Raw genomic sequence first — 16,059 nt, 5'->3', positions numbered from 1 at the left:
TAGGCAAGGAATGGACAATAACAGCTCTGTCAATAGTGTTTCCTTTATTTTGGAGGTTATCTGTAGATAACAGCTATTTTTAATTTTTTGTAGACAAAATGTAAGACTGAAAATGTAGCTTCAGTTCTGTAAGACCACACTTATTTCTACAGATCAACATCAGACTTCTCTCTACAGATCAACATCAGACTTCTCTCTACAGATCAACATCAGACTTCTCTACAGATCAACATCAGACTTCTCTCTACAGATCAACATCAGACTTCTCTCTACAGATCAACATCAGACTTCTCTCTACAGATCAACATCAGACTTCTCTCTACAGATCAACATCAGACTTCTCTCTACAGATCAACATCACACTTCTCTCCTCTACAGATCAACATCACACTTCTCTCTACAGATCAACATCAGACTTCTCTCTACAGTTCAACATCACACTTCTCTCTCTACAGATCAACATCACACTTCTCTCTACAGATCAACATCACACTTCTCTCTACAGTTCAACATCACACTTCTCTCCTCTACAGATCAACATCACACTTCTCTCTACAGATCAACATCACACTTCTCTCTACAGTAACATTTCATGTTTATCCAACAGAGACGCTGATTGTTCCGGTTGGGAACACTAGACCTGGGAAAGAACTTGACAGCGCTCCAAAACCCAAACATGACCGGTGAGAACTTACTCTACATTTCTCTGTATGTAGGCTACAAGAAGACAGAGATGGAAACTTATGAATACATTTACAAAAATGTGTTTAGTTTTTATGGGTTTGCACCAAATAATTATGCTTTGTTAAATTATTAATATATTTTTAATTAAATTAATGCATGATTGTAGCTTCATTTATGGATAATGTCATCGTTAATTTGGTTACAGTTAATATTCTATAGATCATCAATGTAGGTCTAAGTTATGTGAGACTGAACATGTTTAGTAGCTGTTCTGTAAGGTGACCAAACAGAAAGAACATCAACACCAGACTTCTTTCTACAGTAACAACATTTCCTTCTTATCCAACAGAACAAAATAAAAAGGTCCGGATTGTTCTGGTTGGGAAGACTGGAGCTGGGAAGAGCGCAACAGGAAACACCATCCTGGGGACAAAAGCTTTTAAATCCAAAATGGCCTTTATTTCTGTGACATCAACATTGGATAAGAAAAAAGGAGAGATGAGAGGGCAAAGTGCAGCTGTTATCGACACACCAGGCTTGTTTGAAACAAAGTTAACACGAGATAAGGCACTGAAAGAGATATCACAGTGCCTGCTTTTCTCCGCTCCTGGTCCCCATGTGTTCCTGGTTGTTCTCAAGCTGGGAAGATTCACTGAAGAGGAACAGAAAACTGTGGAGATGATTCAGACATTATTTGGTGATGAAGCATCCAAATACACCATGGTTCTCTTCACACATGGAGACCTTCTTGATGGTGTAACAATAGAAGACTTCCTGCATGGAAATCCAGATCTGGAACGTTTAATTGCCAAATGTAATGGGGGATATCATGTCTACAAAAACAAAGATCAGAATCCCTCCCGGGTCACTGAGCTGCTTGAGAAGATTAACATGATGGTGAAGATGAACGGAGGAAGATACTACACCACTGAGATGTTCCAAGAGGCAGAGAGAGAGACTGAACAAGAGAAAGAGAGGATCCTGAAAGAGAATGAAGAGCTGAGATGCAGAGAGATGGAGGAACTCAAGGCAAAGTTTGAAGGAGAAAAGCTGACGAGGAACCAAGAAGGTGAAGCTAGAGAGCAAGCTGAAAATGTAGTTTTAGTTCTGTAAGATCATACTTATTTATACAGATCAACATCACACTTCTCCTCTACAGATCAACATCACACTTCTCTCCTCTACAGATCAACATCACACTTCTCTCCTCTACAGATCAACATCACACTTCTCTCCTCTACAGATCAACATCACACTTCTCTCCTCTACAGATCAACATCACACTTCTCTCCTCTACAGATCAACATCACACTTCTCTCTCTACAGATCAACATCACACTTCTCTCCTCAACAGATCAACATCACACTTCTCTCCTCTACAGATCAACATCACACTTCTCTCCTCAACAGATCAACATCACACTTCTCTCTACAGATCATTATCACACTTCTTTCCTCTACAGACCATTATCACACTTCTCTCCTCAACAGATCAACATCACACTTCTCTCTACAGATCAACATCTGTTACTGTAATTTAATTATGCCAATGTGCTTTCATTAATTGAAAGCCCTTAATCTATTTTATGGGAATTTGTAAGATTTCTTGTTTGCATAAAATAGACGCAGACCAGTCTTTCAATAATAGGTAATAGAATTTATTATCGGAGCGCGCTCCCACTTAATAACGTGCAGCAGTTTATATACAGATAATGACGTCATTTCATTGCTTTAACAGAATCCCCTCCTCTCGACCGGGACAAAGGTGAAAAGTTCATTCTAACTTACTAACATACCCTCAGATAACTTTTGACCCCTCAACATTATCGACCACCACTGATTTGACAGTTTTAATTAACAGAAAACCTAGGAATGCACTCACTGCCTTATCTAAAAACCCCAGAGCCATGTTTCTGTAGGTTCAACCATAGGCTAACGACCTTATGTGTTTTCACAGTCCACAACCCATTCGTTTCTTCCTAGTTGGAATGGTGTTCATTAACTTTTTATTACTCCTTGTCCGTGTCACACAATCCCTTCTTATGAACTCATATTGTTAATCACTTATAAAACAGAGTATAAGTTTACTTAGTTACAATTCTATTTAAAATGGGGATATTGTTTATTCATTTATCCATAATAAATTCAACATCACACTTCTTTCCTCTACAGATCAACATCACACTTCTCTCCTCTACAGATCAACATCACACTTCTCTCCTCTACAGATCAACATCACACTTCTCTCCTCTACAGATCAACATCACACTTCTTTCCTCTACAGATCAACATCACACTTCTTTCCTCTACAGATCAACATCACACTTCTTTCCTCTACAGATCAACATCACACTTCTCTCCTCTACAGATCAATATCACACTCCTTTCCTCTACAGATCAACATCACACTTCAATCCTCTACAGATCAACATCACACTTCTTTCCTCTACAGATCAACATCACACTTCTTTCCTCTACAGATCAACATCACACTTCTCTCCTCTACAGATCAACATCACACTTCTTTCCTCTACAGATCAACATCACACTTCTCTCCTCTACAGATCAACATCACACTTCTTTCCTCTACAGATCAACATCACACTTCTTTCCTCTACAGATCAACATCACACTTCTCTCCTCTACAGATCAACATCACACTTCTTTCCTCTACAGATCAACATCACACTTCTCTCCTCTACAGATCAACATCACACTTCTCTCCTCTACAGATCAACATCACACTTCTCTCCTCTACAGATCAACATCACACTTCTCTCCTCTACAGATCAATATCACACTCCTTTCCTCTACAGATCAACATCACACTTCTCTCCTCTACAGATCAACATCACACTTCTCTCCTCTACAGATCAACATCACACTTCTTTCCTCTACAGATCAACATCACACTTCTCTCCTCTACAGATCAACATCACACTTCAATCCTCTACAGATCAACATCACACTTCAATCCTCTACAGATCAACATCACACTTCTCTCCTCTACAGATCAATATCACACTCCTTTCCTCTACAGATCAACATCACACTTCTCTCCTCTACAGATCAACATCAATCTTCACTCTACAGATCAACATCACACTTCTATCTACAGATCAACATCACACTTCTCTCCTCTACAGATCAACATCACATTTCTCTCCTCTACAGATCAACATCACACTTCTCTCCTCTACAGATCAACATCAATCTTCACTCTACAGATCAACATCACACTTCTATCTACAGATCAACATCAAACTTCTATCTACAGATCAACATCACATTTCTCTCCTCTACAGATCAACATCACACTTCTCTCCTCTACAGATCAACATCAAACTTCTCTCTACAGATCAACATCACACTTCTATCTACAGATCAACATCACACTTCTCTCCTCTACAGATCAACATCAATCTTCACTCTACAGATCAACATCACACTTCTATCTACAGATCAACATCACACTTCTCTCTACAGATCAACATCACATTTCTCTCCTCTACAGATCAACATCACACTTCTATCTACAGATCAACATCACACTTCTCTCTACAGATCAACATCACACTTCTCTCTACAGATCAACATCACACTTCTCTCTACAGATCAACATCACACTTCTCTCTACAGATCAACGTCACACTTCTACAGTAACATTTCATGTTTATCCAACAGAGACGCTGATTGTTCCGGTTGGGAACACTAGACCTGGGAAGAACTTGACAGCGCTCCAAAACCCAAACATGACCGGTGAGAACTTACTCTACACTTCACTGTATGTAGGCTACAAGAAGACAGAGATGGAAACTTATAAATATAAAAAACAAAACTAATTTACAAAAATAAGTTTAGTTTTTTTATGGGTTTGCACCAACTAAAATGTTTTTTTAAATTATTGATAAAATTTCATAAACTGAATCTATGATGGTCGCTTAATTTATGGATAATGTCATTGCTAATTTGGTTACAGTTTATATTATATAAACCATCAATATCTAAGAAGCAATGTGAGACTGAACATGTTTAGTAGCTGTTCTGTAAGGTGACCAAACAGAAAGAACATCAACACCAGACTTCTTTCTACAGTAACAACATTTCCTTCTTATCCAACAGAACAAAATAAAAAGGTCCGGATTGTTCTGGTTGGGAAGACTGGAGCTGGGAAGAGCGCAACAGGAAACACCATCCTGGGGACAAAAGCTTTTAAATCAAAAATGTCCTCTACTTCTGTGACATCAACATGTGAAAAGAAAAGAGGAGAGGTGGGAGGGCAACATGTAGCTGTCATCGACACACCAGGCTTGTTTGACACCAAGTTAACACAGGAGGCGGCACTGAAAGAGATCTCACAGTGCCTGTTTTACTCCGCTCCTGGTCCCCATGTGTTCCTGGTTGTTCTCAAGCTGGGAAGATTCACTGAAGAGGAACAGAAAACTGTGGAGATGATTCAGACATTATTTGGTGATGAAGCATCCAAATACACCATGGTTCTCTTCACACATGGAGACCTTCTTGATGATGTAACAATTGAAGACTTCCTGCATGGAAATCCAGATCTAGAAAGTTTAATTGCCAAATGTAATGGGGGATATCATGTCTTCAAAAACAAAGATCACAATCCCTCCCAGGTCCCTGAGCTCCTTGAGAAGATAAACAAGATGGTTGAGATGACTGGAGGAAGTCATTTCACCACTGAGATGTTCCAGGAGGCTGAGAGAGTGATTGAAGAGGAGAAGAACAGGATCCTGAAAGATAACGAAGAGCAGAGACGCAGAGATGGAAGGAAGAACTGAAGGCAAGGTTTGAAGGAGAACGTCTAAAAGAAGAAGTAGAGAAGCTGAAGAGAAAACAGGAAGGTGAAGCTAGAAAGAACGCTGAGAATACAAACCGCTTAAGGACAGGTGCCGGAATCGGAGCGATTGTGGGAGTAGTTGGAGGCCCAATCGGTATGGCAGTTGGTGCAGCATTGGGAGCTTCAGTGGGAGCTGTAGTAAATGCATGTAAATTTCAATGAGAGTCCATAGCTAACAGTGCTGTACCTTCTACAAGTTGTTTGACTTTATTACTTGATATTTAAAGCTTCCTCTATATACACCAAGTATACCAAACATATACCAACCAAGCTCTTCAGCCAAGCTAGAGAACACCAGACATGAATTCACAATTTACAGGATAGGACGCTTGCACATGTATACTAGTCGTAACTACTTACAGCATGAACATAAAGATAGATCTGGGTATTATACTAGTCGTAACTACTTACAGCATGAACATAAAGATAGATCTGGGTATTATACTAGTCGTAACTACTTACAGCATGAACATAAAGATAGATCTGGGTATTATACTAGTCGTAACTACTTACAGCATGAACATAAAGATAGATCTGGGTATTATACTAGTCGTAACTACTTAGAGCATGAACATAAAGATAGATCTGGGTATTATACTAGTCGTAACTACTTACAGCATGAACATAAAGATAGATCTGGGTATTATACTAGTCGTAACTACTTACAGCATGAACATAAAGATAGATCTGGGTATTATACTAGTCGTAACTACTTACAGCATGAACATAAAGATAGATCTGGGTATTATACTAGTCGTAACTACTTACAGCATGAACATAAAGATAGATCTGGGTATTATACTAGTCGTAACTACTTACAGCATGAACATAAAGATAGATCTGGGTATTGCACATTTGAGAGCACAGAATTGAATAGTTCCCTCAGTAAAGGTGAAAGTTAAGTGTATTTCTGCCTGTCAAGCTAAAAAGCTATATGCTACTGTAAGATTAATTTACAGTCACAGCTCACATTGCTGTCTCAGAAGCATGATGAATGGAGATGAACTATTTAACTATTGTTATTCATGTCATAGTTATTTCATCACACAATAAAATGAAGGTCCACTGAAAATTCCTCCCTATCTCCTTAACTGCTTCCTTTCCTTGCTATAATCTAACTAGTACAGGGCATAGGGAGATGGAGATACAAGGTATGCAAAGGGAACATTGGACAATATAATGTATTTAGCTGGATAGAACCCCACTGGACTATTTACACTGAACACTTGGAGAAAGACATCTATATGGTCTTCTTACTGTAGAAACAAGTCATGAGAGATGGAAAGAATTGTGTTACACCACAAGGCACATTCAAAGGAAGACTGCAGATGTAAATTAGATGTTAGCTAAATCATTGAAACGCATCACCACTTCTCACTTCGGAGACTTGTGTTTTGTCGTGCATTGTACCTGTTCAACTACATTTAATAGATATATTTTACTGTCATTGTAGCCTACATTTAAGAATGATACTTGTATGTGAATATTTAGCTGTTTTGTGATCACTGGAAAAGGGGTTGTAATTGAGTTACATTTTTTAGGAGTAACAGACTCTGATAAAGATGTGAGGCACTCACAAATCAAGTGTTACCTATACATATAGGTAACACTCACAATGGACACATTTCAGCCATCAAGCAGTTGTCATAATGTAATTGTTTACTTAATCCATGTGTTAATTCTGTTTAGTCTTAGTCTTAGGACCTCACAGAACCATGGTTCTTCATAATTGAAAAAAAGCCTCATTATCCTCTATGCACCACAATCTATGTATTCCCTCATGTTGCATAAACTTAGAAACTTGATGCATTACGGATGCATTAAGTCAACAGGGAGGGAAATTAGTTCCAATGCAAAGACATTTTCTATAAAATCATGTGACTTAGGCTGCTAAATCACACTCGAAGAGATGGCAGCATAACAGGAAGGAGAGACCTAAAGGAGAGGTAACATTTCTGAGGAAGAGGTGAGAAATATATATGGTTGTCACGAGAATTTTTATCCCAATGTTGTGAACTCAACCATCACTTAAGCTTTGAATAATTCCCAGGGGTTGTAAATACCTGGTTAATGAAGAATTAGACAAAGTCCCAGTCTGCAATAGGTCAGAAATTTATTCAGAGAACGTTCTGAAAATCATACAATGCACATTTGGTAATATACCTCACATTTGGTCATCAATGCCCCTCCTCTTCTCCTAACCCTATCAATACCTTTTACAAGTATTCTCCTACACATCCATTGCTTATCATATCCTGCCACATGTTACACAATCTACTGCGAACCTAACGGCTTCTCCCCCCGGGTAGGGAGACCTCTTTCCCTGTTATCAGTTTCACAGTGGTCACAAGTTGTCTGCCACAGTTCCTTATCTGTTAACAGTTCCTATTTTCCTATGCACACACTGTCTCTCCTATACTGCTAAATGGAAAAGTCTTAACTTGTCCTATGCACACACTGTCTCGCCTATACTGCTAAATGGAAAAGTCTTAACTTGTCCTATGCACACACTGTCTCGTCTATACTGCTAAATGGAAAAGTCTTAACTTGTCCTACACACTGTCTCGCCTATACTGCTAAATGGAAAAGTCTTAACTATACTGCTAAATGGAAAAGTCTTAACTTGTCCTATGCACACACTGTCTCGCCTATACTGCTAAATGGAAAAGTCTTAACTTGTCCTATGCACACACTGTCTCGCCTATACTGCTAAATGGAAAAGTCTTAACTTGTCCTATGCACACACTGTCTCGCCTATACTGCTAAATGGAAAAGTCTTAACTTGTCCTATGCACACACTGTCTCGACTATACTGCTAAATGGAAAAGTCTTAACTTGTCCTATGCACACACTGTCTCGCCTATACTGCTAAATGGAAAAGTCTTAACTTGTCCTATGCACACACTGTCTCGACTATACTGCTAAATGGAAAAGTCTTAACTTGTCCTATGCACACACTGTGTCTCGACTATACTGCTAAATGGAAAAGTCTTAACTTGTCCTATGCACACACTGTCTCGCCTATACTGCTAAATGGAAAAGTCTTAACTTGTCCTATGCACACACTGTCTCGCCTATACTGCTAAATGGAAAAGTCTTAACTTGTCCTATGCACACACTGTCTCGACTATACTGCTAAATGGAAAAGTCTTAACTTGTCCTATGCACACACTGTCTCGCCTATACTGCTAAATGGAAAAGTCTTAACTTGTCCTATGCACACACTGTCTCGCCTATACTGCTAAATGGAAAAGTCTTAACTTGTCCTATGCACACACTGTAAATGGAAAAGTCTTAACTTGTCCTACTGTCTCGATATACTGCTAAATGGAAAAGTCTTAACTTGTCCTATGCACACACTGTCTATACTGCTAAATGGAAAAGTCTTAACTTGTCCTATGCACTGTCTCGCCTATACTGCTAAATGGAAAAGTCTTAACTTGTCCTATGCACACACTGTCTCGACTATACTGCTAAATGGAAAAGTCTTAACTTGTCCTATGCACACACTGTCTCGCCTATACTGCTAAATGGAAAAGTCTTAACTTGTCCTATGCACACACTGTCTCGACTATACTGCTAAATGGAAAAGTCTTAACTTGTCCTATGCACACACTGTCTCTCCTATACTGCTAAATGGAAAAGTCTTAACTTGTCCTATGCACACACTGTCTCGACTATACTGCTAAATGGAAAAGTCTTAACTTGTCCTATGCACACACTGTAAATGGAAAAGTCTTAACTTGTCCTATACTGCTAAAATGGAAAAGTCTTAACTTGTCCTATGCACACACTGTCTCTCCTATACTGCTAAATGGAAAAGTCTTAACTTGTCCTATGCACACACTGTCTCTCCTATACTGCTAAATGGAAAAGTCTTAACTTGTCCTATGCACACACTGTCTCGACTATACTGCTAAATGGAAAAGTCTTAACTTGTCCTATGCACACACTGTCTCTCTTGTCCTATGCACACACTATACTGCTAAATGGAAAAGTCTTAACTTGTCCTATGCACACACTGTCTCTCTATACTGCTAAATGGAAAAGTCTTAACTTGTCCTATGCACACACTGTCTCGACTATACTGCTAAATGGAAAAGTCTTAACTTGTCCTATGCACACACTGTCTCGACTATACTGCTAAATGGAAAAGTCTTAACTTGTCCTATGCACACACTGTCTCGACTATACTGCTAAATGGAAAGTCTTAACTTGTCCTAAATGGAAACTGCTAAATGGAAAAGTCTTAACTTGTCCTATGCACACACTGTCTCTCCTATACTGCTAAATGGAAAAGTCTTAACTTGTCCTATGCACACACTGTCTCGACTATACTGCTAAATGGAAAAGTCTTAACTTGTCCTATGCACACACTGTCTCGACTATACTGCTAAATGGAAAAGTCTTAACTTGTCCTATGCACACACTGTCTCGCCTATACTGCTAAATGGAAAAGTCTTAACTTGTCCTATGCACACACTGTCTCTTGTCCTATGCACTATACTGCTAAATGGAAAAGTCTTAACTTGTCCTATGCACACACTGTCTCGCCTATACTGCTAAATGGAAAAGTCTTAACTTGTCCTATGCACACACTGTCTCGACTATACTGCTAAATGGAAAAGTCTTAACTTGTCCTATGCACACACTGTCTCGACTATACTGCTAAATGGAAAAGTCTTAACTTGTCCTATGCACACACTGTCTCGCCTATACTGCTAAATGGAAAAGTCTTAACTTGTCCTATGCACACACTGTCTCGACTATACTGCTAAATGGAAAAGTCTTAACTTGTCCTATGCACACACTGTCTCGACTATACTGCTAAATGGAAAAGTCTTAACTTGTCCTATGCACACACTGTCTCTCCTATACTGCTAAATGGAAAAGTCTTAACTTGTCCTATGCACACACTGTCTCGACCTATACTGCTAAATGGAAAAGTCTTAACTTGTCCTATGCACACACTGTCTCGACTATACTGCTAAATGGAAAAGTCTTAACTTGTCCTATGCACACACTGTCTCGACTATACTGCTAAATGGAAAAGTCTTAACTTGTCCTATGCACACACTGTCTCTCCTATACTGCTAAATGGAAAAGTCTTAACTTGTCCTATGCACTGTCTCGACTATACTGCTAAATGGAAAAGTCTTAACTTGTCCTATGCACACACTGTCTCGACTATACTGCTAAATGGAAAAGTCTTAACTTGTCCTATGCACACACTGTCTCGACTATACTGCTAAATGGAAAAGTCTTAACTTGTCCTATGCACACACTGTCTCGACTATACTGCTAAATGGAAAAGTCTTAACTTGTCCTAAATGGAAATGGAAAAGTCTTAACTTGTCCTATGCACACACTGTCTCTCCTATACTGCTAAATGGAAAAGTCTTAACTTGTCCTATGCACACACTGTCTCTCTATACTGCTAAATGGAAAAGTCTTAACTTGTCCTATGCACACACTGTCTCGACTATACTGCTAAATGGAAAAGTCTTAACTTGTCCTATGCACACACTGTCTCGACTATACTGCTAAATGGAAAAGTCTTAACTTGTCCTATGCACACACTGTCTCGACTATACTGCTAAATGGAAAAGTCTTAACTTGTCCTATGCACACACTGTCTCGACTATACTGCTAAATGGAAAAGTCTTAACTTGTCCTATGCACACACTGTCTCGACTATACTGCTAAATGGAAAAGTCTTAACTGTCCTAAATGGAAAAAAGTCTTAACTTGTCCTATGCACACACTGTCTCTATACTGCTAAATGGAAAAGTCTTAACTTGTCCTATGCACTGCTAAATGGAAAAGTCTTAACTTGTCCTATGCACACACTGTCTCGACTATACTGCTAAATGGAAAAGTCTTAACTTGTCCTATGCACACACTGTCTCTCCTATACTGCTAAATGGAAAAGTCTTAACTTGTCCTATGCACACACTGTCTCTCCTATACTGCTAAATGGAAAAGTCTTAACTTGTCCTATGCACACACTGTCTCGCCTATACTGCTAAATGGAAAAGTCTTAACTTGTCCTATGCACACACTGTCTCGCCTATACTGCTAAATGGAAAAGTCTTAACTTGTCCTATGCACACACTGTCTCGCCTATACTGCTAAATGGAAAAGTCTTAACTTGTCCTATGCACACACTGTCTCGCCTATACTGCTAAATGGAAAAGTCTTAACTTGTCCTATGCACACACTGTCTCGCCTATACTGCTAAATGGAAAAGTCTTAACTTGTCCTATGCACACACTGTCTCGCCTATACTGCTAAATGGAAAGTCTTAACTTGTCCTATGCACACACTCTCTCTCCTATACTGCTAAATGGAAAAGTCTTAACTTGTCCTATGCACACACTGTCTCGCCTATACTGCTAAATGGAAAGTCTTAACTTGTCCTATGCACACACTCTCTCTCCTATACTGCTAAATGGAAAAGTCTTAACTTGTCCTATGCACACACTGTCTCGCCTATACTGCTACATGGAAAGTCTTAACTAGTCCTATGCACACACTGTCTCGCCTATACTGCTAAATGGAAAAGTCTTAACTTGTCCTATGCACACACTGTCTCGCCTATACTGCTAAATGGAAAAGTCTTAACTTGTCCTATGCACACATTAAAGAATTCTCGTCTTATGTTCCAATTTCAGAACATTTCCTACCTGCAGCAACACTGGCGTATATTGCTGGAAATACCAGTAAAAACACTGTACCTCCATTGCATCTCCAAACAGCAGGGACCTTCCCATTTGGCTCTGTTCAAAAGTAGAGCAAAATATAGGGAATAGAGTGTCATTTCAGACACAACCAGTCAGTCAGTCTCAACAGGAACAATCAGCCTTATAAAACCAAGAGTGCAGCATACAGTAATGGTGTGTCACAAAAAGGTATCTATTGTTGGGTTAGCTGTCACTCAAACTTTAACTGATTAACATTCTGACATGTCTTAAATAGTATGTTGTTCAGCCAGAGTCCACCGAGTGTCTTCTCACTGTCACTAGAGTCCTCCTGTCCTGCTTATATTCACATTACTGAATGTTAAGAGTAGTACTGAAGTTACACATATATACACTGTGTAATATACTGCATTGTGTGGGGAGATATAGGTAACAAGTTACAATACTTCCGGCGCCGACAGAGATGGCCGCCTCGCTTCGCGTTCCTAGGAAACTATGCAGTTTTTTGTTTTTTACGTGTTATTTCTTACACTTGTACCCCAGGTCATCTTAGGTTTCTTTACATACAGCCGAGAAGAACTACTGAATATAAGATCAGCGTCAACTCACCATCAGTACGACCAAGAATATGTTTTTCGCGATGCGGATCCTGTGTTCTGCCTTACAACCAGTGTAACCGAGTGGATCACATGCAGCGACCAACAAAAAAAACGACTCAGAAAAAGAGGGAAACGAAGCGGTCTTCTGGTCAGACTCCGGAGACGGGCACATCGTGCACCACTCCCTAGCATTCTTCTTGCCAATGTCCAGTCTCTTGACAACAAGGTTGATGAAATCCGAGCAAGGGTAGCATTCCAGAGGGACATCAGAGACTGTAACGTTCTTTGCTTCACGGAAACATGGCTAACTGGAGAGACGCAATCCGAAGCGGTGCAGCCAGCGGGTTTCTCCATGCATCGCACCGACAGAAACAAACATCTTTCTGGTAAGAAGACGGGCGGGGGCGTATGTCTTATGGCCAACGTGACATGGTGTGATGAAAGAAACATACAGGAACTCAAATCCTTCTGTTCACCTGATTTAGAATTCCTCACAATCAAATGTAGACCGCATTATCTACCAAGAGAATTCTCTTCGATTATAATCACAGCCGTATATATCCCCCAAGCAGACACATCGATGGCTCTGAACGAACTTTATCTAACTCTCTGCAAACTGGAAACGATTTATCCGGAGGCTGCATTCCTTGTAGCTGGGGATTTTAACAAGGCTAATCTGAAAACAAGACTCCCTAAATTTTATCAACATATCGATTGCGCAACCAGGGGTGGAAAGACCCTGGATCATTGTTACTCTAACTTCCGCGACGCATATAAGGCCCTGCCCCGCCCCCTTTCGGAAAAGCTGACCACGACTCCATTTTGTTGATCCCTGCCTACAGACAGAAACTAAAACAAGAAGCTCCCACGCTGAGGTCTGTCCAACGCTGGTCCGACCAAGCTGACTCCACACTCCAAGACTGCTTCCATCACGTAGACTGGGAGATGTTTCGTATTGCGTCAGACAACAACATTGACGAATACGCTGATACGGTGTGCGAGTTCATTAGAACGTGCGTTGAAGATGTCGTTCCCATAGCAACGATTAAAACATTCCCTAACCAGAAACCGTGGATTGATGGCAGCATTCGTGTGAAACTGAAGGCACGAACCACTGCTTTTAATCAGGGCAAGGTGTCTGGTAACATGACTGAATACAAACAGTGCAGCTATTCCCTCCGCAAGGCTATCAAACAAGCTAAGCGCCAGTACAGAGACAAAGTAGAATCTCAATTCAACGGCTCAGACACAAGAGGTATGTGGCAGGGTCTACAGTTAATCACGGACTACAGGAAGAAACCCAGCCCAGTCACGGACCAGGATGTCTTGCTCCCAGGCAGACTAAATAACTTTTTGCCCGCTTTGAGGACAATACAGTGCCACTGACACGGCCTGCAACGGAAACATGCGGTCTCTCCTTCACTGCAGCCGAAGTGAGTAAGACATTTAAACGTGTTAACCCTCGCAAGGCTGCAGGCCCAGACGGCATCCCCAGCCGCGCCCTCAGAGCATGCGCAGACCAGCTGGCCGGTGTGTTTACGGACATATTCAATCAATCCCTATACCAGTCTGCTGTTCCCACATGCTTCAAGAGGGCCACCATTGTTCCTGTTCCCAAGAAAGCTAAGGTAACTGAGCTAAACGACTACCGCCCCGTAGCACTCACATCCGTCATCATGAAGTGCTTTGAGAGACTAGTCAAGGACCATATCACCTCCACCCTACCTGACACCCTTGACCCACTCCAATTTGCTTACCGCCCAAATAGGTCCACAGACGATGCAATCTCAACCACACTGCACACTGCCCTAACCCATCTGGACAAGAGGAATACCTATGTGAGAATGCTGTTCATCGACTACAGCTCGGCATTCAACACCATAGTACCCTCCAAGCTCGTCATCAAGCTCGAGACCCTGGGTCTCGACCCCGCCCTGTGCAACTGGGTACTGGACTTCCTGACGGGCCGCCCCCAGGTGGTGAGGGTAGGCAACAACATCTCCTCCTCGCTGATCCTCAACACTGGGGCCCCACAAGGGTGCGTTCTGAGCCCTCTCCTGTACTCCCTGTTCACCCACGACTGCGTGGCCACGCACGCCTCCAACTCAATCATCAAGTTTGCGGACGACACAACAGTGGTAGGCTTGATTACCAACAACGACGAGACGGCCTACAGGGAGGAGGTGAGGGCCCTCGGAGTGTGGTGTCAGGAAAATAACCTCACACTCAACGTCAACAAAACTAAGGAGATGATTGTGGACTTCAGGAAACAGCAGAGGGAACACCCCCCCATCCACATCGATGGAACAGTAGTGGAGAGGGTAGCAAGTTTTAAGTTCCTCGGCATACACATCACAGACAAACTGAATTGGTCCACTCACACAGACAGCATCGTGTGGAAGGCGCAGCAGCGCCTCTTCAACCTCAGGAGGCTGAAGAAATTCGGCTTGTCACCAAAAGCACTCACAAACTTCTACAGATGCACAATCGAGAGCATCCTGGCGGGCTGTATCACCGCCTGGTATGGCAACTGCACCGCCCTCAACCGTAAGGCTCTCAGAGGGTAGTGAGGTCTGCACAACGCATCACCGGGGGCAAACTACCTGCCCTCCAGGACACCTACACCACCCGATGCTACAGGAAGGCCATAAAGATCATCAAGGACATCAACCACCCGAGCCACTGCCTGTTCACCCCGCTGCCATCCAGAAGGCGAGGTCAGTACAGGTGCATCAAAGCTGGGACCGAGAGACTGAAAAACAGCTTCTATCTCAAGGCCATCAGACTGTTAAACAGCCACCACTAACATTGAGTGGCTACTGCCAACACACTGTCAATGACATTGACTCTACTCCAGCCACTTTAATCATGGGAATTGATGGGAAATGATGTAAATGTATCGCTAGCCACTTTAAACAATGCTACCTTATATAATGTTACTTACCCTACATTGTTCATCTCATATGCATACGTTGATACTGTACTCTATATCATCGACTGCATCCTTATGTAATACATGTATCACTAGCCACTTTAACTATGCCACTTGGTTTACATACTTATCTCATATGTATATACTGTACTCGATATCATCTACTGTATCTTGCCTATGCTGCTCTGTACCATCACTCATTCATATATCCTTATGTACATATTCTTTATCCCCTTACACTGTGTATGACAGTAGTTTTTTTTGGAATTGTTAGTTAGATTA

The 16,059-nt window shown here is 41.2% G+C and overlaps 1 long non-coding RNA gene and 1 pseudogene across 1 annotated transcript; one reads left to right on the top strand and one right to left on the bottom strand.

The window, feature by feature from the left end:
- The first annotated feature begins 652 nt into the window (after positions 1-652).
- LOC112234794 lies at positions 653-6,921 on the top strand (annotated as a pseudogene).
- On the bottom strand, positions 5,322-7,829 carry LOC121844941. Its single transcript, XR_006082228.1, has 3 exons — positions 7,609-7,829; positions 5,582-5,678; positions 5,322-5,438 (listed from the first exon to the last, which is right to left on the bottom strand). It is a non-coding gene; the product is annotated as an uncharacterized LOC121844941 (long non-coding RNA).
- Between the last annotated feature and the right edge of the window lie 8,230 nt (positions 7,830-16,059).

Source organism: Oncorhynchus tshawytscha, unplaced genomic scaffold (assembly GCF_018296145.1).
Source record: "Oncorhynchus tshawytscha isolate Ot180627B unplaced genomic scaffold, Otsh_v2.0 Un_contig_6231_pilon_pilon, whole genome shotgun sequence".
NCBI classification, from domain to species: domain Eukaryota; kingdom Metazoa; phylum Chordata; class Actinopteri; order Salmoniformes; family Salmonidae; genus Oncorhynchus; species Oncorhynchus tshawytscha.
This window is presented reverse-complemented; position numbering and strand designations above follow the sequence as displayed.